At 41.3% G+C, this 23,645-nt stretch overlaps 1 protein-coding gene across 1 annotated transcript in view; it reads left to right on the forward strand.

The window, feature by feature from the left end:
* LOC126482248 (radial spoke head protein 4 homolog A) overlaps positions 1-23,645 on the forward strand; it is a 469,316-nt gene that overhangs the window by 58,782 nt on the left and 386,889 nt on the right. The window contains exon 2 of the mRNA XM_050106228.1: positions 4,756-4,911. The gene's annotated coding sequence lies outside the window, so the exon portion shown is untranslated. The remainder of the gene's footprint in view (positions 1-4,755; positions 4,912-23,645) is intronic.

Raw genomic sequence — 23,645 nt, forward strand, 5'->3', positions numbered from 1 at the left:
GGGATTGGAATGACTCCTTACCCTCTCCCTTAAAAACCACATCCTTTCGTCTTTCCCTCTCCTTCCCTCTTTCTGATGAGGCAACAGTTTGTTGCAAAAGCTTGAATTTTGTGTGTATGTTTGTGTTTGGTTGTGTGTCTTTTGACCTGCCAGCGCTTTCCATTGGTAAGTCACATCAACTTTGTTTTTTGATAAATTTTTCCCACGTGGATTGTTTCCCTCTTGTGTCTGTATATGTGTGGATGGATATGTGTGTGTGTGTGCAAGTGTATACCCATCCTTTTTTCCCCCTAAGGTAAGTCTTTCCGCTCCTGGGATTGGAATGACTCCTTACCCTCTCCCTTAAAACCCACTTCCTTTCGTCTTTCCCTCTCCTTCCCTCTTTCCTGATGAGGCAATAGTTTGTTGCGAAAGCTTGAATTTTGCGTGTATGTATGTGTCTGTTTGTGTTTCTATCGACCTGCCAGCGCTTTCGTATGGTAAGTCACATCATCTTTGTTTTTAAATATATATATGTATAGTTGTAATAGAGGGAAACATTCCACGTAGGAAATATATATCTAAAAACAAAGATGATGTGACTTACCAAATGAATGTGCTGGCACGTCGACAGACACACAAACAAACACAAACATACACACACAATTCAAGCTTTCGCAACAAACTGTTGCCTCATCAGGAAAGAGGGAAGGAGAGGGAAAGACGAAAGGATGTGGGTTTTAAGGGAGAGGGTAAGTAGTCATTCCAATCCCGGGAGCAGAAAGGCTTACCTTAGGGGGAAAAAAGGACGGGTATACACTCGCACACACACACACACACACACACATATGCATCCACACATATACAGACACAAGCAGACATATTTAAAGACAAAGAGTTTGGGCAGAGATGTCAGTCGAGGCAGAGGCAAAGATGTTGTTGAATGACAGGTGAGGTATGAGTGGCGGCAACTTGAAATTAGCGGAGATTGAGGCCTGGTGGATAACGGGAAGAGAGGATGTATTGAAGAGCAAGTTCCCATCTCCGGAGTTCGAATAGGTTGGTGTTAGTGGGAAGTATCCAGATAACCCGGACGGTGTAACGCTGTGCCAAGATGTGTTGGCCGTGCACCAAGGCATGTTTAGCCACAGGGTGATCCTCATTACCAACAAACACTGTCTGCCTGTGTCCATTAATGCGAATGGACAGTTTGTTGCTGGTCATTCCCACATAGAATGCGTCACAGTGTTGGCAGGTCAGTTGGTAGATCACGTGGGTGCTTTCACACGTGGCTCTGCCTTTGATCGTGTACACCTTCCGGGTTACAGGACTGGAGTAGGTGGTGGTGGGAGGGTGCATGGGACAGGTTTTACACCGGGGGCGGTTACAAGGGTAGGAGCCAGAGGGTAGGGAAGGTGGTTTGGAGATTTCATAGGGATGAACTGACAGGTTACGAAGGTTAGGTGGACGGCGGAAAGACACTCTTGGTGGAGTGGGGAGGATTTCATGAAGGATGGATCTCATTTCAGGGCAGGATTTGAGGAAGTCGTATCCCTGCTGGAGAGCCACATTCAGAATCTGATCCAGTCCCGGAAAGTATCCTGTCACAAGTGGGGCACTTTTGTGGTTCTTCTGTGGGAGGTTCTGGGTTTGCTAATCCTTCACCTACACATCAACTCAGCCAATGAATACACCCGTCAACTCCTATTCTTAATAAAAGTCCTCAATCTTTCCTCTCCCACATCCACACCGACCATTCAGAGCATCCTCCTACAGGCCAACCGCAAATTAGAACAACATGCCACCCTTCACCTCAAAAAACTATCAAATCTCCTGGTTTCCCACCTCTGGAAAGGCAACTCACTCACCCTTCAAAATTTTTCCAGCCAACCTCAACCACCTCTCATTGCACACAAACCCAGTCTCTCCCATCTACTCAGTCTCCCACTTCCAGCTCCACTCCCTCCAAAACCTCAAAATTCCAATCAACACAATCTGGCACCACAACACCCTAATTCAGTAGTTAACCTTTCCTCCAAACCTCTCTCCCAATCCGAAACCTCTGTCCTATCCAAAGGCCTCACCTTCAGCCCCACTCCCAGATTCAACCAAACAGCCCTCGTCAAAGATTTACTGTCCTACACTCGTACTCTCTGCTGGAAGTATCACTTTGCCACGAAGAAAAATGATCCTAATCCTACCCCTAATGATCCAACTCCCCAAGACACTATCCAAATTGAACCCTGCCTGGAACAGTTCCGTCCTCCGTCACAGCGGGACCCACCTCCTCTTCCTCAAAATTACCCTCTACAAACCTTCCAGGAATTTCTGACTTCCAGCCTTGCCTCTCAATCCTTCTTAAAAAACCTTAATCCTACTCCCAACATCACCACTGCTGAAGCCCAGGCTATCCGTGATCTGAAGGCTGACCGGTCCATCGTCATTCTTCCGGCGGACAAGGGTTCCACGACCGTGGTACTTGATCGTCGGGAATGTGTTTCTGAGGGACTGCGTCAGCTTTCAGACAACACCACATACAAAGTTTGCCAAGGTAATCCCATTCCTGATGTCCAGGCAGAGCTTCAAGGAATCCTCAGAACCTTAGGCCCCCTACAAAACCTTTCACCTGACTCCATCCACCTCCTGACCCCACCAACACCCCGCACCCCTACCTTCTTCCTAAAATTCACAAACCCAATCATCCCTGCCGCCCCATTGTAGCTGGTTACCAAGCCCCCACAGAACGTATCTCTGCCTACGTAGATCAACACTTTCAACCCATTACGTGCAGTCTCCCATCCTTCATCAAAGACACCAACCACTTTCTCGAACGCCTGGAATCCTTACCCAATCCGTTACCCCCAGAAACCATCCTTGTAACCATTGATGCCACTTCCTTATACACAAATATCCCACATGTCCAGGGCCTCGCTGCGATGGAGCACTTCCTTTCACGCTGATCACCTGCCACCCTACCTAAAACCTCTTTCCTCATTACCTTAGCCAGCTTCATCCTGACCCACAACTTCTTCACTTTTGAAGGCCAGACATACCAACAATTAAAGGGAACAGCCATGGGTACCAGGATGGCCCCTTCGTACGCCAACCTATTCATGGGTCGCGTAGAGGAAGCCTTCTTGGTTACCCAGGCCTGCCAACCCAAAGTTTGGTACAGATTCATTGATGACATCTTCATGATCTGGACTCACAGTGAAGAAGAACTCCAGAATTTCCTCTCCAACCTCAACTCCTTTGGTTCCATCAGATTCACCTGGTCCTACTCCAAATCCCATGCCACTTTCCTTGATGTTGACCTCCACCTGTCCAATGGCCAGCTTCACACGTCCGTCCACATCAAACCCACCAACAAGCAACAGTACCTCCATTACGACAGCTGCCACCCATTCCACATCAAACGGTCCCTTCCCTACAGCCTAGGTCTTCGTGGCAAACGAATCTGCTCCAGTCCGGAAACCCTGAAGCATTACACCAACATCCTGACAACAGCTTTCGCATCCCGCAACTACCCTCCCGACCTGGTACAGAAGCAAATAACCAGAGCCACTTCCTCATCCTCTCAAACCCAGAACCTCCCACAGACGAACCACAAAAGTGCCCCACTTGTGACAGGATACTTTCCGGGACTGGATCAGATTCTGAATGTGGCTCTCCAGCAGGGATACGACTTCCTCAAATCCTGCCCTGAAATGAGATCCATCCTTCATGAAATCCTCCCCACTCCACCAAGAGTGTCTTTCCGCCGTCCACCTAACCTTCGTAACCTGTTAGTTCATCCCTATGAAATCCACAGACCACCTTCCCTACCCTCTGGCTCCTACCCTTGTAACCGCCCCCAGTGTAAAACCTGTCCCATGCGCCCTCCCACCACCACCTACTCCAGTCCTGTAACCCGGAAGATGTACACGATCAAAGGCAGAGCCACGTGTGAAAGCACCCACGTGATCTACCAACTGACCTGCCTACACTGTGACGCATTCTATGTGGGAATGACCAGCAACAAACTGTCCATTCGCATGAATGGTCACAGGCAGACAGTGTTTGTTGGTAATGAGGATCACCCTGTGGCTAAACATGCCTTGGTGCACGGCCAGCACATCTTGGCACAGTGTTACACCGTCCGGGTTATCTGGATACTTCCCACTAACACCAACCTATCCGAACTCCGGAGATGGGAACTTGCTCTTCAATACATCCTCTCTTCCCGTTATCCACCAGGCCTCAATCTCCGCTAATTTCAAGTTGCCGCCACTCATACCTCACCTGTCATACAACAACATCTTTGCCTCTGCCTCGACTGACATCTCTGCCCAAACTCTTTGTCTTTAAATATGTCTGCTTGTGTCTGTATGTGTGTGGAGGATATGTGTGTGTGTGCGAGTGTATACCCGTTTGTGTTTGTTTGTGTGTCTATCGACCTGCCAGCGCTTTCGTTCAGTAAGTCACCTCATCTTTGTTTTTATATATATATATATATCATTCTGTTATTCTGTTTAATGTACACTTTACAAATTGTTACTACTACTATTTACAAAAAATTTTAAGTGTTCTGTCAATAGGTGCATTTGAATTCAGAGTCTGTAGTTTGATAATTGGAATCTAACCGCTGCTATTGCGGCATTGTCCATCACATACATCTCACATGACATGCTGTGCATGCACTTGAGTTTGTTAACATTGTAGTTAAGTTGAGCTGTTTATGAGTATACTACAGTTTCACTTATTTGGCCAAAGTCAGTAAAAGTGTTCATTCCATAGCTGCAACGAGGTGTGCCGAGGCTTGTGCATACTGGAACAATCAATGCTGTGGTGAGGAGCTTCATCATTTATGGCCCAGGCATTTGTTCCTGTCGTAATCCACATATATCAGTGGTTGAGCCATCATCATCCTGAAGACACTTTAATGGGTTCAAGGTAAGCCTCCAATGCCTTTATTTGTTTCCATACCCTCTCAGTGGTAGAATGTCTTGTCAATATACAAGTCCACTGAGGATATAAATGTTCGTTACTGCCCAGCACTGGCACATGTTTTAATAGGAACACACAGCACCATGGGTTTCAAATCTTCACAAAATATTCATAGCACATTTACAGTTATTAGTTCACATATGCAGTCCTGGAAAACATATTCAGCATTACATTGCATCGTAGTTTTTTCACTACATCATCGTTATGATAAACTAGGTATTTGTGTCTTAAAATATATTGACACGCTGGCACTTACATTTCTTTGCATAAATATTGGAAAAAAATTTACGTTAACACTGTGTAGAAATTATGCACACAAGTCAGTTAATATTACGTATATTTCTTGTGATTTTATTTCACAAAACATTTTTCAGTTTTTACATTTGCATATTTATCACATTTTGCTCCAGGGCATTATTCTTTTGAATGTTCATTTGTGAACAATCTGTTTTCATAGTCTGATATTACTTTGGCACTACACAGGTTGCCATTTTTCAATCTCATTTTCCTCTATTGGCAAAATATTTGCATACAAAGTTATCACATGATGTGCATGAGTTCTGTGGTCATACATCACATCTGATGCAAGTACCCATCATTACAGATGCTGAGGAAAGACAGCTTCATAACAAGAAATCGCAATAAGCCTACATTACTACATTTAACTACACATCTGTCAAGTTTACTAGGATGTGTCTACCGGTCTACAGGAAATTCTACAGACAAGAAGAAGCAGTTTTGCTTTACTACTGCAACCTTCATTCATCACGAGGAACTATTGAGTACATTATTTTGTGACTATCTACTCATGTTCATCCACTTACGATACTTCGTGTTTATTATCTATTGATACATTCTGACAGTACAATATTGTGTTACACAAGTCTCTTCATCAACTGTAAACAGTTTACTTAAGTGTGAGTGACTTGTACTTCATTTTACTCCAGAATATCACTCCTGTGTATTCTGTTGTGCACGAGAGTTGTGACAATGAAAAAGTGTGAAACAATGTTGAGACAACTTGTGTTCATGTGCAAATGCTTTGTAATAACTCTTGCTTAGCGCTCTTCTCAGTCATATGGTCTTATAATGCGTGGTCTGACCCCTTTGAATTCAGTGCACAAGACCTAAGTTCAACCTTTCTAGACATTTGGCATACTATAGCTGTTTCGTACATGCATTTACACCATCATTCTCACACATATTTATATATATATAATTAATCATTTTTGGTGTGGCCTTTATGCTTTGGTACCAAACACCTAACTATTGTGTTCTCAGTTTTACCCAGGATGTGACTGCATTGTCTGCTGGAAGGACACTTAAATATTGACTTAAAACTAAGTGTATAGTTGTTTGCTGGCTGTTAAATGTGGTCGACGTGATTTAGTTATTAACATTTTTTACTATTTTTATGAATAATGGTAAGTCTTTGAAGATATGTAGGAAGGGCGGCAGACTGAACAGCTGCTATTGTTACATTCACCTGAAATACTACCAATTCCCATTAATGTCTTATAAAGTAATGTCCACAGATGTTGTCACTTTACCTCATTTCTACTTGATGCTAAATAAAACCTTACTCCAAACTTGTAATAAACACTGTATTGAATACTTATGAAACAAGAGAAGTCATTAATAAAAGAAAACTGTTAACAAATGAAAATAAAAAATTGAAATTACTGAGATAATATAGATTCTATACCACATGTTATACAATCTTGTCAGGTTTATCTTCCTATAAATCATGAGGAAGAGAGAGACAAACACTTAAAAAATTAACAGTCTTTCAGATGTCCCAGTTTAGGTACACTACACCTACTAACGCATCACACTTTCAATATTCATATTTTCAATTTCTGTCAGTATGTAGAATCAATTTTTTAATGAGCTGTAACAGTGTACATGTTCGTACTGCGGTTGTCGCTTTGACTTAACTTTTTGCACCTGAGAAAAAGTGTTCTCTTAGGCTGTGCCCAATTATTGTAGTTCTGTAGTGTCAGCGTTTTATTTTCTTGGTAGTCAACTCATGATATAAAGTTTTCTCTAAATGTATATTGCTTCGTGTTTCTTTGCTAAGCTACGATCGTTGTCCGGCGGCGATCCATCGGCTTAGGCTGTGCTGTGTGCTTGCGTGGAGGTTGTCAACCTTAAAGTGAGCTGCTGCATGTGCACAGTTCTGTCCTCACTGCACTTCGCCGCTTCCGTGAGCTGCGTCTCAATCGCACCCTACTGTGTGTGTAAACAGTACAGTATCAAATTAAGTAATTTCTCACACTCAGTGAGAGTAATGATTTCTGAGCTACTATGGCTTGTAAACATACTATGAAAATCTGACTTAGTTAAAACTTACACATGAAATAGGCAAAATTAAATATTTGCTTAATACTAAACATCAGTCGTAATAAGTATATTCAAGTGGACAGAATGCCATCTCTTATATACACTCATATACATTGCTCTAAGCGTGCTTGATCAATGTCAAATTCTTTTTGGTGCACAAATTCACATAAATGTTTGTGTGGGTAGAGCCCCTTTTCCTTACCACTGTTTAAGTGCACTGACTTATAGGCTCCTAGGTAGGGATTTTTGATATAACAAATGGCCTTGTGTACAGCAGTTGGTACATTCAATTCAACTTACCATAGTCGATTTTGGATGGGTCCTGAGGAGTACTTCTTGTCCTACATGGTACTCTACAGTGCGTCCAAATGTCTGATCATTCAGTTGTTTTCTGTATTCTTCCTGAGGTGGCCGAGTGGTTCTAGGTGCTACAGTCTGGAACCGCACGACCACTGCGGTCGCAGGTTCGAATCCTGCCTCGGGCATGGATTTGTGTGATGTCCTTAGGTTAGTTAGGTTTAAGTAGTTCTAAGTTCTAGGGGACTGATGGCCTCAGAAGTTATGTCCCATAGTGCTCACAGTCATTTGAACCCTTTTTGAACTTTTTTTTCCTCCTCATGTGATATTTTCTTCCTAGGGACCTTGGTTAGAGGTTTTTCCCAATCGCCTACCTGTCTTTTGTCAAACAGCAGTTCTGTAGGTGTAAAGCCAGTTGAGCTATGAGGAAGAGTGTTAACAACTTGCTAGAATGGGATAATGCATTTTATCCGTCTTGTGTGTTTGTGAGGGGTGTATGTGACCTCATGAGGTTGATTGTGACTCCGTATTCTGAAAACCTATACAAGATTTGAGTCAAGAGTCTTAAGTGTTCTGACAACTTTGGGGCGGCAGTCAGTAAAACATCAACATACACAGTGACTCTATTTAACAATTAAGGCCCTAAGACTCCATCTAAGGCAGAAATAAATACGTCTGCACTGACGTTTAAACCAAAAGGTAGAACATAGAACCCTGGGTTTGATTCCTGGCAGGGTCAGAGATTTCCCCTGCCTCAAGATGACTGGGTGTTGTTGTGTTGTCTTCATCATCATCATTCGTCTTCATTATGGTTGGAGGAAGGCAATGGTACACCTCCTCTGCTAGGACCTTGCCTAGTCAGTGGTACGGGTCTCCTACATCGTCCCCTACACTCCTCGGAGTATGAGACCTCATCATCATCATAATCATCATCATCACATAATGTTATGAAATTTAAGAAGTTGTTCTTCCAGGTTGTCAGGCCATGTCATGACAAGCACAATAATTTTATTTATTCTTCGTGCATTGATCACAAGGCGGACACTACCATCTGGTTAACGGCCAAAATGGGGCTACAGTATGGAGATAAGGATGGTTGTATTATTTCCCAGTGCAGCATTCTGTTGATCTCTTTCCCCACAACCTCCTTCTCGGCCCATGGAAATGGGATAAGACGAAAAGCAGAAGGTTTTGTAGGGGAACACCTCCATTTTGTATTTGTATCCTTCGATTACACCAGGGCGTCATTAAAAAACATGAGCATATTGTATTAAAAGCTCTTGCAACTCTTCCTTGTGTTCTTCTGTAAGACACACTGACTCACTCACCGCGGCGCGCACAATCTCATGTCCTATTTTCTCTTCCTGTGATTGCTCAATTTCATGTGTGTTTGCAAACATAACAGTAGGATAGAAGAATTGCATTCGAATGTCAGTAGTGTGTTTTGGTTTGCTTTCTCTGTCACTTGACCTGACTAGGTCTACTGAATATTTGTGGTCGTTCGGAACGAAATGATACTTCCCCTTACCAATGTCAATTTGTGCTACTTCCTAAAGGTGTCCATGCCGAAAAGGCAGTTTCCTCTTAGCCTTTGAATGACACGAAAAATTCAGTGTAAAGAAAAGCTATCATTTTGAGTAGGAATCCATGTCTGTAATTTTACACCTTTAGACTACGTCTTACAGATGTTTAGATTTTACAATTTTGGAATGGAAGCATCGGTATGTGTCCTCGTTTTAGTAGTTGGTGAAACAGGCCCTACGAAATTGTATTCGTGGTAGCTCCAGTGTCCAGTACTATGGGTACCTTTAAACCAAGTATTTCTGCATAGGTTACTGCCTGCCCTGTGTCTTCATTTGCATCTACACAGTTGGTAATATCCTCCTGACACCGGTCATCTTTGATATCACCACAATTGTTGAATCCATGGAGGTAAAAATAAGAGGAGTTGTCATGACGTCACAAACTTGAAGCCGACCCAAGTCAAGATCCGCCATGTTAGCTACCCCAAAACATTCGCTTCTAGTAGTTTGATTTCGTGTAGTCGTGAAGTGTTTTGATAAAAAATGCCGGCTTGCGTCGCTTACTGGTGTACTAATCGTTCTGATTGTAGTCTAAAGTTTAAACAAATCACATTTCATCCCTAAGTGGACTTATTTAATCGCTATTTTCTTATATATACTTGAAATTCTGATGCACTGTGAAGTAATACAGTATGGTTTTATTTCTGTGATTTGACTTTAGATTTCCTATCAGTCCAATGCGAAGAACTCTCTGGAGGTGAGCAATACACTTGGTTTTCATTGTTTGGTTATTCCCGAGTAACTGAAAAGTCCTGGCAATAAATATCCTGGAAATGAAGACTAATGTTTTAAAATGCGATAATTTAATATAAAAGTAGTGTAACTTCATGTAGTTAATTAAATCTTCAGTAAAATCTGTGGAACACATGTTACAGTGGTTAAAGTATGAGTACTTAAAGGTTTACATATTTGTTAAAGCAAAGTTCCCTATCAATGTCCAGGCTACTTAGATCATTATATTAATCACTGTATTGTCGTGTTAACCTGTAAATTGCTGTTATTTGCCACACTGAATGTCACTTGGTAGGTACAATTTAAAAACAAAGTAGATGTGTAAACTACGATGGGCCTGACAATCTTAAATTCCGTTCTTTTCCTTCGTAATTTAACGAATCTTTCACTTTCTTGACATGACAGCTGGCTTGTTTATATCGTCCCTGCATACATCTATGGGACACCAAAGGAAATAAGGCAAGTTTCTTGCAAACCTGAACATTTGAAAATGCAACGAATACAAATCGGTGCCTGTAAACTATCAATCATTGTTTTGGAGTTCTGGCTTTATCAATTATCGGCACACACACAATGAAAGTGAACAGAAATGGATTATGAAAGCACGCTTTTCACAGCACATACTTCTCTTCTCGGTTATTCGTTGTATAAACAAAAAGGAATTACAGTACTGAGGCCAGAAGCTTCATATTTTGGTGTCGTATTACTGCATCGAATATGCATTTAGGACCAGAAAAACGATTGAAGTTGCGTTCCTTATGCTGTGTTGTTCACTAAAACAGTGTAACATTTACTATATAAAATAAATATCGCGTGCACACGACAGAAATAACGAACACGAAAGAATTGTAAACACTCGTCTGCTAATGTTTTGCGGGATCCAAGATGGCGGCAGGCCCCACCCACTGGCTTCAAAACAACGTACAGCGTAAGTCTGTAGCGCCATCTCCCCTTATTCTACCTCCATGGTTGAATATAAGAAAACAGCTTTTAGCTAGTTCTCTGCCTCCACCCATATTAGTGGTCATCGAAAGGGGGCCTATCAAGACGGGTTCGAGTTTTCCAACTTACCCTGAACACTTATCTGTTCGTTAGGCGCAACCTCAGATATGTGCACATTATGCGATTATAGTCACACGGCGACGAATTATTCTGTCACCTGGTTGCCTTCTGCTGTTGCCGGTTACCATTCCAGTCATATCAAGATGGCCGCGAGCGTAGAAGTGTGTAACTCTAATACGAGAAAAAGTTACAGTTATGTGCTAAAAAAGGGAGTTTGCGAGAATTGTAACGTCGAAATAACAAATTTAAGAGAATGAGTTTCAGGTCTACAATTCTTAGTCAACACTTTAAGAAGCGAAATCACCACACTCAAGAATGAAAATCGGGAACTACGGTCGAAGAACAAATCAAGCGAAGTGGCACCTGACGAAAGGCACAAATCGTCCGAGTGGACAGAAGTGAGACACAAAGGTTGGACTTTAGCTGGAAAAATAAAAACGAACTTTGCAACAGCAGTTACATTTACGGATAAAAACAAATACGGTGTTCTGCAGTCCAGTGATGGTGTTAAAGACAGTGTAAATGATCCAGACCATTCAAAAGACAATGCGCTGAAAACGAATAATCACTCTGGGAAATATGTTGATGTACGGGGAACAACAGGTAAAAAGTACAGTGTGCTTTTTTCTAACAGACAGCCATGGAAGGAATTTATCAAGTATGTTTCGAGAAATAAATCGAGACTTAGCAGTGACCAGTGTTGTTAAACCTGGAGCGGGAACTAAACACGTTTTAGACCCTTGCATTCAAACAAAATCCACGCAAGAAAATGACTTTGCCGTATGCATAACGGGATCAAATGATGTTGCGAAAAATGAAGCAGATGTCTGCTTAAAAGTGCTTCAGAACATTCTAGAAAAAAAATAAATCAAAGAATACAGTTGTTGCTACGGTGCCTCATAGGCACTATCTAATCTATAGTTCGTGCGTTAATAAAGAAATTCGAAGAACGAATATTAAAATAAAGAAACTGTGCTCTGAATACGCAAAATGCGTCGCAAATTGTGCTGTGGTCGATATAAGTAAAATGCAGCATAACCTTGACACCAGTCATGGGTACCACCTAAACTATGAAGGGAAAAAGTTTGTGTGCGAACGTAACAATGAAATAATTAAAGAAAGACTCACACGGAATAAAACAATCTACGAAAGTAGCGGTTTGAGTAATACCTGTAATGTACGTCATTTTTTAGTATAAAAGTCTGTGAATCGGCGGGTAATAAACCTCCTGTACTTGAACTAGGTGCTAAAAGCGACATTCAAATGAGAGAGTGTTCACAGACAATAAACAAGAAAGATAAATCTGTTACTGTGATGCAAACGAATATTCGCTGCATTAGGAACAAAGTATTACAATTAGAACATTTTTGCAGTATTGAAAACGTTGATGTTGTTTGTATCTCAAAACATTGGCTGACAGAAGATCAAGTACAATATTTTGTTCCTCAAGGGTATGCTGTTGGACACATTATGTGTAGAAGTGAAAGAAAGGATGGAGGTACCCTAATATATGTTAAAGATAGTATAATGTTTACTAAAATATATGTTAGCTCTTACTGTGCAGAACTAGATGGAGAATTTAGCTGTATAAGACTAAACATAGAGAATACTATAATTGTTAGCTTATATAGATCACCAGGAGGAGATGTAAATACATTTTTCGAAAGATTTGAGCTGCTTATGAGAAAAATCTAACATAAAACTAATTATCTGTGGCCATTTCAACATTGAAATGGCCAACAGTGATGAACATGTTACTAGAACATTTTTTAATATCTTAAGATCACTAAATTTACAATGTACAAATTACACACCAACACGGGATAAGGCTTGCTTAGATAATATCATAGTAAATTTTTTTAGAGATATGTATGACGTCAGACTTGCCAGTGGAGCCCTAGCTGATCATGAACCATTGATTTTAACATTCTCCTGTGATCAGTTGCCTAAATAAGACAAATCAGTCAGAATCAAGTCTAACGCCACATGGGTAAGAGGGCAGAAAGTTGAATATATTAAATTATTTATTGACAGAATATCTGATGTTAACTGGGACTTTGTATACAACACACAACCTGAGAAGGGTGCTGGTGAAATGGTGTATAACAACTTCCGGGAAATACTCATAGAATTATGTTACTCCTGCTCACCATTAATCAAAAGTAGCCCTAAGCATAAACAGAAAAACAAACAGCTAAAATGGTATACAGATGAGCTAGCTCTCACTAGGGAGGAGATGCTCAGACTGTACAGAATATATAAAAATTCTTGTAAACAAGGACCTGAGCTAGATAATATTTCTTATAGAGCTTATCTAAAATGTAAAAAAATCTACAAAGACAAACTGTCCTTGGCCAAAAAACAAGCATGTGAACATTACATTGAAAGTGCTCCCAACAAATGTGAAGCAGCATGGGATATCATCAACCAATATAATTCACAAACCCATACACAAGATGAAATACTGGTCCCAGAAGAAGTAAATAATTACTTCCTAACTTCAGTGAGTGAGCTGAAAAACAAAATCAAGCAAAGTGGCACTTGTGCACTAGATCATCTTGGTGCTGTGCCCCTAGGATGTATACTTTCCACTGGAATGTTGTCACCCCAGAGGATATTGTAAAAGCTGTGGCAAGGTTCACCAACTCCAAAAGTATGTACTGTTATTGGTTTTCTAACTATGTAATGAAAAAAATAATACACCTTTTCTGTCAGCCTCTTTCTTTCATTTTTAATATGTGTTTAGAATCTGGAGTTTTCCCGGATGCACTCAAAACTGCTAAAGTGATACCAGTCTTTAAAAAGGGAGATAAGCATCTGCCCCAAAATTATCGACTAGTTTCTATTGTCCCAATTTTCTCTAAAGTTTTTGAATATGTAATGTACAGTCAACTAAATAACTATTTTGATAAGCATGATCTCCTCTCCAGCAGACAGTTTGCATATCAACATGGTAAAAATACCACTACTGCTGTCACTGGGGTTGTTAACCAGGTGTTAACTGCATTCGAAAACAAGGATCTAGTATCAGTCGTACTTTGTGATCTTAGCAAAGCCTTCGACTGCATACCATCTAACACCCTACTTGCAAAACTGGTATTTTATGGCATACACAAACCATCTTTGGATGTAATCGAATCATACTTAAGTAACAGGAGACAGTTTGTATCAATTAAAAATAGATGCTCCTCACTGAAGGAAGTTCGGACTGGAGTGTCTCAGGGCTCGGTCCTAGGTCCTTTTCTGTTCATCATTGCAATTAATGACTTACCTTACCATGTAGGAGCAAATTTAATTGTGTGTAATGCAGATGATACAACATTGCTCAATACACACCATGACACAACAGAACTGCATCAGGCAACACAGGAAAAACTAGAACTAGTAATGGATTGGATTTCTTCTAATGAACTCCTGTGTAATCCTGATAAAACACAGGAACTAATTCTGGGTTTAACTACAGCTGTTGAAAGCAAATCAATAAAATTGTTAGGATTCCACATTTATTCAAAATTAAACTGGGAGAAACACATTAGCCATATCTGCAAGAGAATAGCAGGAGTGTGTTATCTCATCTGGAGACTGACAGATGTAGTCACTGATGAGTATCTAAAGGTGGTATATTTTGGCCTCTTTCAGTCGCACATTTCCTACGGAATATTGTTATGTGGACAGTCTTGCCTTGTCAGTGAAATTCTGAAAATTCAAAAAAAAAAGTAATCAGAATAATGAGCAAAGTTAAGCCCAAGGAACCGTCTTTATCAAGCACATGATATTAACTTTTGTGAATCTATACATGTACACAGCACTGCTTTATGTCAAAAGCAACTTAAATGAGTTCGAGACCAGAGAGAACATACATCCCCACAACACCAGAGTCAAACTGGACTTCGACATACCAAGACACAGACTCACAAAGACTGCAAACTCACACAAAGTAATGAGTTTAAAACTCTTCAATAAACTTCCAGCTTCTGCTCTACTGGCATCTGCCAGTAATATTTTCAAACGTAAGGTTTATGACTGGTTACTCAAACACCCATTTTATAAGATACCAGAATATTTTGAAACAATCATTGACGATAGTATATAAGAATATTCCTAAAAGAGAAGGAATTAAATTGTAAAAACTTTACTGTAAAGTTATTGTTAATTGTATACTTAATGTTCAGACCTAGTCCGCTGTAAGTGGTCAACGGTGAATAAACTGAATACTGAATTGTTCCTGGTCGCCAGCACATTGTATGCTTGCTGACTGTTACCTATCTGACCATTGTATCCTGTCCAAATGCAAAACTGTCCATGGTAATTTTTATATCCTCACCTGAATTTTTGTGCCTTTCCATTATCAAACTGGTTCCGGTTGGTATTGCTGTGGGGGGGATATGGCTGCCGTGCTGTTCGTTAGTTCGAGTGTGGTCTGCGTGCACGCTGTCGCTTTGTGGTTGCGAAGGTCTCTCTTCGTAAATAAGATCAATGGAATCGAGAACTGAGAGGAAATTCTCCGTATCGTGCTCATGGGTGGTGATTAATTTCTCGTGTATGGTAGACAGTGGTTGGATTTTCAAAATTTTTATGACATCTACATGTTAAATTGGGTTTATTCAGCAATGGTTTTATTTAGATACTTCTTGAAGTATCTTCTGAGCCCTCCGTGTTTGCTGCTGAATGTCGCCATGTTAACACTTTGCGCCTCAATCTTTCTTGTACTACAATGCACCAGAACTTGTCTACGAATGCCCTTTCAAACTGTTCGTAGGTGTGACATTTTTTCCGTCATGTCAGTGGCGCACAGCAAGACGTCACCCTGTGTGAAACCTACCACAAAGCATATCTTCTGCATTTCGGTCCAGTTCCTTGGCAAAACGTTGCGGAAGGCTCTTACAAACACGATAGGATTTGTTCGCTTACTTCTGGAAGAAAAAATTCGGAGACTGCCTGTGACATAAAAAGCCTTCATTCGCAAACAAAGTACAAAGGCATGCCAACGTGGCATTATTTTGATGTTTCGTATCATATTCCGAATACCTCTGCGTGACAGGGACAGAAGTTGGCAGCGCCTGCTGCGTGTTATAGTTGTGGTCTATTTCACCTGACAGATTAGAATTCAAGTATGCATAGATGTTCGGATTATCAATCCTCTCTCTTGGCACATTATAGCTTGTTGTTTAATATTCCCTTTCCCTGTCAATGTTAATAACGACATTAGTCCGTGATTTTTCCTCCACTGCTTTCAACCTGTGATCTATTTCAGCTCTTAGTCCTGTCTTCTGTACCTTCATTGCTTCCTCGATTACATCTACATAACCCTTATGTTCCTAGACTGCCTTCTGCGTCAGATTACTGCCTTGGTCTAGGATACCAGCCTCGACTGAATCCTCTATTTCCTTAATGTCTTTAACTATACTTTCTTGCTCCCTTCTCATGAAATGAGTATTTAAACGTGTGCCACTTAGTTACAATGACACATCTTGTACCTCTTCAGGTAGACATTTTTACGCTGTTTGCAACCCATCAATGGTACCTGTGAGTTTGTTTATATTCTGGCACAATTGTGACTGCTCCTGCCACATCTTTGTCTGAGCCTCTGATACTTCTTCACCTTTCCCGCGAACTGTTCTTGTGTCTTGCCTACTGATGATACTTTTTGGCTTAAATTATCTATATCTTGTGACAAACCACTGAGAAATTATGTTTTTAGATCTTTCCCCATACTTACAAGTTTATCCGATAATTCATTTGAAAGATCAGCATGAAATTCGTTTGCCAAGTCAGAGAACTGTTGTGTTATGTCGGTTTTGAAAGCATCAAGAGTTTGCTTTTGCCATTCAAGTAATCCCTTTTGTGTATCTGTCCGTTGTTCTGAAAAATCATTAAATTTTTCATCAATACGTTATTTGAGTGTTTGTTTTTGCTCTTCCTGAAACTCATTCTTGAAATCATTAAAGCTTTGCTTAAATAACTGTTGTAACATATGCATCGTGATCGACGATTCCCGTGTGCTCGATGCACGTCTGCATTAAGCCTAAATGTGGCAGGCAGAGAATGATTTAAGAAGCCCGCGCCGTCACGTGTTACATTTTCACCAGGGGAAAAAATACTCCCTGGAGAAAATTGTGACACTGTCTCATCTGCTGTCATCATTGTATCATTTCGAATGATAATGTTACTATCATCTGTCTCCATGTTAATTGAAAAATGTAACTGGTCGTCGTCACTGCGACCACATTTTCACTTTCGATTTCATTTGTTGCCACATCCGTGTTGGCGACATCCTGTGCCTGGATATCCGCCAATGGACTGGCTACAGTGTGCCTATCTAGTGTACTCATTTTCTGATGGCATAGTAAATGCATACTTTCAAAAATGAAACATTCTGGTTTTCTCTCCCTAAAATTAATTTTCTGTCCAAAGTCTACATACTATACGAGAATACTTCAATTTGTTAATTAGATTAGGAAAGGTACTACGATCACTGTTGGCAGAGATCATACAGTCAGGCACACAATGGATCGTGAATTTTCCTACCTCATCGTTGGCTCTTTCGCTCCTTCTGGAATTAATTCTCCGATTGATAATGTTTTAATCTTTTGTACGTTTTGCGATTTCTATCCCCGTTGCCATAATACAGTAATCCCATTCATGAAACGGAGAAAGACGACGATTAGTATAAGAGAAAAATTACAAATTTAGGCCTACGCAACAATTTTGAATTATTACAAACGTGCTGTCACCCGATGGCGACGTCCTGCTACAGGTCTCCAGATGTAATGTGAATTGTTCAGAGTTGAAGTAATTATGCTAATACACGTTTAGCCGCACCAGGAATGTAAGCCCAGAAACACGCTCAGGTATGGATGCGTGCATGTTAAGAAACGTTGTGGCAGTTCTGGAACATTGGTTCAATGTTAATTCCTTTCAGCTTTAGTGTTTACTTGTCTCCCGAACGATGTACAACAGTGCCGGCGTGGTTGCGGCTATTATTCTCTCTTCTTGTTGTCTTCTTCTCCGAAAAGGCGCGTTTAAAAATTGAAGCCCTGATCGCATGGGGAGGTGAAGATTAGGACATAGCTCGGTAGGACAATGCAAACTTGCGACTTCCGCATTTTATAACATGTATCTCCCGGGATAAGGAGATTACCTTGTATCAAGTGGCAACGGTCTTCTAGGAGGGCGGATGAGCGGCTAGAAGAAGGGCACTCTCTTGCCCTTGGGGCGGGAAACTGCTCCTAAAGGCGGAGGAGCCACAAGGTGGCCAACGGCATAGAATGAAGAAGGCAACGGGAAACCACTCCATTAAAGACCCGGGCGGGTATCCCAAGTATCAACAGCTTATGATGGAAAGTTCTTCGGTTAAATTCTCCGGAGGTAAAATAGTCCCCCATTCGGATCTCCTGGCGGGGACAACTAAAGAGATACCGAAATCCAAAAACATTAATGTAAGAAGGATAGCAACATGGAACGTCAACTCACTTCTTAAATGTGGTAAACTGGAAAACTTGAAAATGGAAATGAAACGAGTGGATATTGATGTACTGGGAGTCTCAGAAATGAGATGACCAAACGCTGGCGGCTTTTGGTCAGGGGATTACAGAATCATACACACTGGAACAGCACAAGACAATCCCGGGATTGCAGGAGTGGGAATTATCCTCAATAAAGAGATGGGGTTAAGAGTAAAAGGATTTGTTCAACACAGTGAGATGATAATTTATGTCCGATTGGAAACTAAACCAAGAGACACAATCATAATCCAAGTATACATGCCAACTACGAGGCACGAGGATGATGAAATCGACATGATGTATGACCACCTTGAAGAAGTAATTGGCAGAATTAAAGGAGCTGAAAACCTTGTCATCATGGGAGATATGAATGCCGTTGTTGGGGAAGGTAAAGAAGAGGATGTGGCAGGGAATTTTGGATTAGGATTAAGAAATGAAAGAGGGGATAAACTTGTAGAATTCTGCCAAAGAAATAAACTTTGCATTACGAATACCTTCTTTAATCATCATCCAAGAAGAAGATATACTTGTAAAATGCCTGGTGACATTAACAGATATCAAATTGACTTCATATTAGTGAAGCAAAGATTTAAAAACCAAGTTAAGGACAGCAGATCATATCCAGGCTGTGATGTGGAAAGTGACCACATACTCGTTATGATGACGACTGAACTAAAATTCAAGAGCATTAAAAAAAAGAAGTACATGTAAATGGGATTTGACAAACCTGAAAAATGAAAATACACTGAAGCACTATCAACTAGAAACAGACAAGAAAACAAATACAGAGGGCTGCAGTGACATCCAAAGCAGCTGGGAAAAAATAAAAACTGGTATTTTAGAAGCAGCGGAAGAAGTAATAGGAAAAGAAAGGACAGAGAAAAGGAAGGAATGGATCACTAATGACCTACTAAATATGATGGAAGAAAGAAGGAAATTAAAAAATTCTGTGAAGAAGGAAGACCAAGAGAAATACAAGAGTCTGAAAAACAGAATCAACAGAGAGGCAAAACAAGCAAGAGAAAAATACCTTGATGATCTCTGTATTTCAGTTGAGGACAACATGTGAAAGAGAAATATTGACAAGGCCTATAAATGTGTGAGACATTGCTTTGGAGGCAGAAGAAACATGTGTAGGGCCGTGATGGATGAAAATGCCAATATGTTGGATGACGCTGATGAAGTTGCAAGAAGATGGAAATAATATATAGGAAAACTGTACAGCGGACCAGAACTGTCTGAAAACATCATGGAAGAAGAAACAGAAGTAGATGCACACAACATAGGTGAACTTATATTAAAGGAAGAGTTTGAACTAGCTCTGAAAAAATTGAAAAACAACAAATCGCCTGGTATAGACAATATCCCAGCCGAACTTCTGAAATCTGGAGGAGCAAAACTGAATCAGGAGTTGTATAATCTTGTTTTCAACATGTACGAGCAGGGTAAAATTCCTACAGACTTTGAGAAAAACATTATGATCCCCATTCCAAAGAAGGCAAATGCTACAAGATGTGAAAATTATAGGACGCTCAACCTAGTTACTCACGCCTCTAAAATAGTAACCTCAATTATCCTAAAACGCATAGAACAAAAAGTCAAAGCTACACTCTCTGAAGACCAGTTTGGATTCCGGAAAGATAGAGGAACCAGAGAAGCAATATCTGCTCTAAAACTAATAATAGAGAAACGACTAGATAAGAACCTGACAACATACATAGCTTTCGTAGATGTAGAGAAAGGCTTTGATAATGTTAATTGGGATAAGATGTTTGAGGTACTCAAAAAAGTAGGAATAGACTATAAAGATAGAAAAATGATATGAAACTTGTACAAAAACGAGGCAGCAGTTATCCGTGGACGTACAAAACAAGAAGAGGTGCAGATACGGAAAGGTGTCCCACAAGGTTGCGCACTATCCCCTGTTATCTTTAACGTATACATTGAAAAAAGTAAGGGAAAATTCACAGAAAGGTGTAGTAATTCATGGCCAACGAATAGATATGATAAGATATGCCGATGATATAGCTGTCCTGGCTGAAAGTGAAGAAGATCTTGTAGTCCTACTGAATAGAATGGATAAAGTTATAGGGGAAGAATATAATATGAGAATTAAGGAAGCAAAAACAAAAGTAATGGCATGCGACAAAAAAGATCAAGTGAAAGTCAAGTTCATGTAGGCAATGAACTGCTTGAACAAGTTGATAAATTTACTTACCTGGGCAGTAATATTACCAGGGATGGAAGGAGCAAGGCAGAAGTGAGAAGTAGAATTGCTCAAGCAAAGGCTGCTTTTAACAAGAAGAAAAACATCTTAACATCTAAGAGCATCAGCCTTGAAATCAGGAAAAGATTTTTGAAATCGTATGTGTGGAGTGTGGCATGCTGTGGGTGTGAAACATGGACTCTCGGGACAGAGGAAGGCCAGAAGCTAAATTCTTTTGAAATATGGTGCTATAGACGCATGCTCAAAATAAAATGTATGTACAAGGTCACAAACGGAGTGGTTCTGGAAAGAGCAGGTGAGAAGAGAAGCTTCTAGAGTTTCATTGTTAAAAGAAGAGTGAAATTTACTGGCCATCTATTAAGACATAAAGGACTTCTGAACACCATCGTAGAGGGATATGTCGAGGGAGAAAGACAAAAAGGAAGACCACGACTGAGGTACATGGATCAAATCGTGAAAGATGTGGGATGTGACACCTATAAAGAAATGAAGAGAAAAGCTGAAAGACGCACAGAATGGAGACAATCTGCCATTGTAGCTGTTGCAAACCAATCCTTGGATTGACCACTACAGAAGAAGAATTAACACAATACTGGGAGGGTACATACGTCTTTATCGCATCTGCTCAAAACACCGACAGACACCGAGGTTGGTGAAAAAAACAAATGAGGCGCGTAAGATAATTGATAGTTTAGCTGTCAATTTTCTGTTATCTTACCCAGATATGATCATACCTCCCTGCGATATCTTTGCTGCACGGGGACGGCGCGAATAAGAACCATTCCAAATATTTATTTATATGTGTTGGCCATTTAAGGAACCTACACAAAACCAAGCTACTGCTGACGCTCACCACACCAGGTCGCATGCTTAGGGCAGCACACTACTTTGCCACTCTAGCAGTAACACAGCGAAGCTTCATGTCGCTGATCCCAGATTATCGCTAACTTTAAGTTCAGCCCAGTTGGGAACTGTTTCAAGTGCACACAGACAGGTTTCACACTTTCCTCGGCCTCTGCACGCAGCTCGCAAGGACCGCCACTGTCCCGGCGCACGCCACCCCTCCAGCATCCCAACCGTGCTCGCATCACCGCCCGCCTGAGCCCCTTGCTGCGCTTTGCTTCTGTGGAAGCAGTATCGATTGCCAGCGACTTCGTGTAATTCGGCAATTCGCCCTAACGGTCGTGCAGCTGCAGCCTTCGGTCACAGCGGAGAGCGCAACATCGTCGGAAGCCCACCACTGTCTGGCAGATGCCCTCAGAGGCCAACTGATGGCGTGGCTGGTCGCTTCACAAATGCAGTGCACTCACCCATTGTTTTCATCCGATTAATCAGCTAGCATGCCGCTTTCACAACTCCTCCAGCACCTCGCCGCACTCGCCGAGCCTACCATCATTCCCAAAATGCTGCTGCTGTCAAATTGGCTAGTGCATCTGCCCGCTACAAGTCCACATGGCATTAGAAGTGCACGTCTGTACGAACGTTGTGCAGCAGCTTTCACGGCGTACTTTGAGTCCCTCGACTCCACAGTATTACCGCACAGCGTCGTGACGGCTCTTTGCAGTCTCCTACATGTACACGGGATAGGTAAAATAATGTGAACAGTGATAGTAATGGGACGGTTGTGTTCGAAGGTCAACAAAGCTGGTAAGCCACGTCTTGTGTTGGACTGTGCATGTTCAGTACGGACTAGGCATCAGTGCAGGTTATTTACGAGTAGTGCAGACTTCGTATTTGTGTTCAGAGGCCGAGATCGACGTGCAATGAAAGAGTTCCAAAGAGCGCAAATGGTGGGGACTCAGTTAGCTGGAGCATGACTAACCAAGACAGCCTACTTAGTGAATGTTTCGAGAGCAACTGTTTCAACAGTCATGATAGCGAAAACAAAACATGGAAAGACATCATCGTGTAAATGTAATAGTGGGCGCAAATCAAAACTAGATGACAGAGATCATCGTACGCTAAAACGAATTGTGTTGAAATAACACAAAACTACGGCAGCTAAAGTGACTGCAGAGCTCAATAGCCATTCTCGAGACCCGTATCTATCGACACTACACGCCGAGAATTCCATAAAGCGAATATTCATGGACGAGCTACCGTACCGAAATCATTAGTGACGACAACCAACGCAAAGAAGGGTAAAACATGGTGTCAGGAGCGTAAGTTCAAAAATGGTTCAAATGGCTCTGAGCACTATGGGACTTAACATCTTAGGTCATCAGTCCCCTAGAACTTAGAACTACTTAAACCTAACTAACCTAAGGACATCACACACATCCATGCCCCCGGCAGGATTCGAACCTGCGACCGTAGCAGTCCCGCGGTTCCGGACTGTGGCGCCTAGAACCGGGAGCGTAAGTCTTGGACGACTGATCAGTGGAAACACGTCATATATTCCGACGAGTCAACATTTTCGTTACTTTGAACATCACGCCAGGTTTACATCTGGAGAACGCCAAAAGAAGCCTACAATCCTTATTGCTTGCTTCCAACGGTTAAGCATGGAGGTGGAAGTGTGATGGTGTGAGTAGCCATATTATGGTATTCTGCTGGTCCCATCGTTGCTTTCAAAAGGCCGTATTACAGCCAACGATTATGTGAACATTTCATGTGATCAGGTGCAACCCATGATCCATGTATTGTTTCCGAACAGTGGTGCCATATTTCACGACTATAAAGCACCCATTCAGACAACCAGGACTGTACAGTCGTGGTATGAGGAGCACGCACAGTCCCCACACTTGAACTTTATCGAACCCTTGTGGGTAGTATCGGAGCACAGACTCCGGAGCAGATTTCCGCTTCCCTCGTCACTACGGGAGTTAGAAGAGGTTCTAATCAAAGAGTGACATAAATTCCACTGGAGACTATACAATCATCATAACCCAGTATTCCAAGAAGAATCGCAAATGTATTACGGGCAAATGG

This window comes from Schistocerca serialis, chromosome 5 (genome assembly GCF_023864345.2).
Source record: "Schistocerca serialis cubense isolate TAMUIC-IGC-003099 chromosome 5, iqSchSeri2.2, whole genome shotgun sequence".
Taxonomy (NCBI): domain Eukaryota; kingdom Metazoa; phylum Arthropoda; class Insecta; order Orthoptera; family Acrididae; genus Schistocerca; species Schistocerca serialis.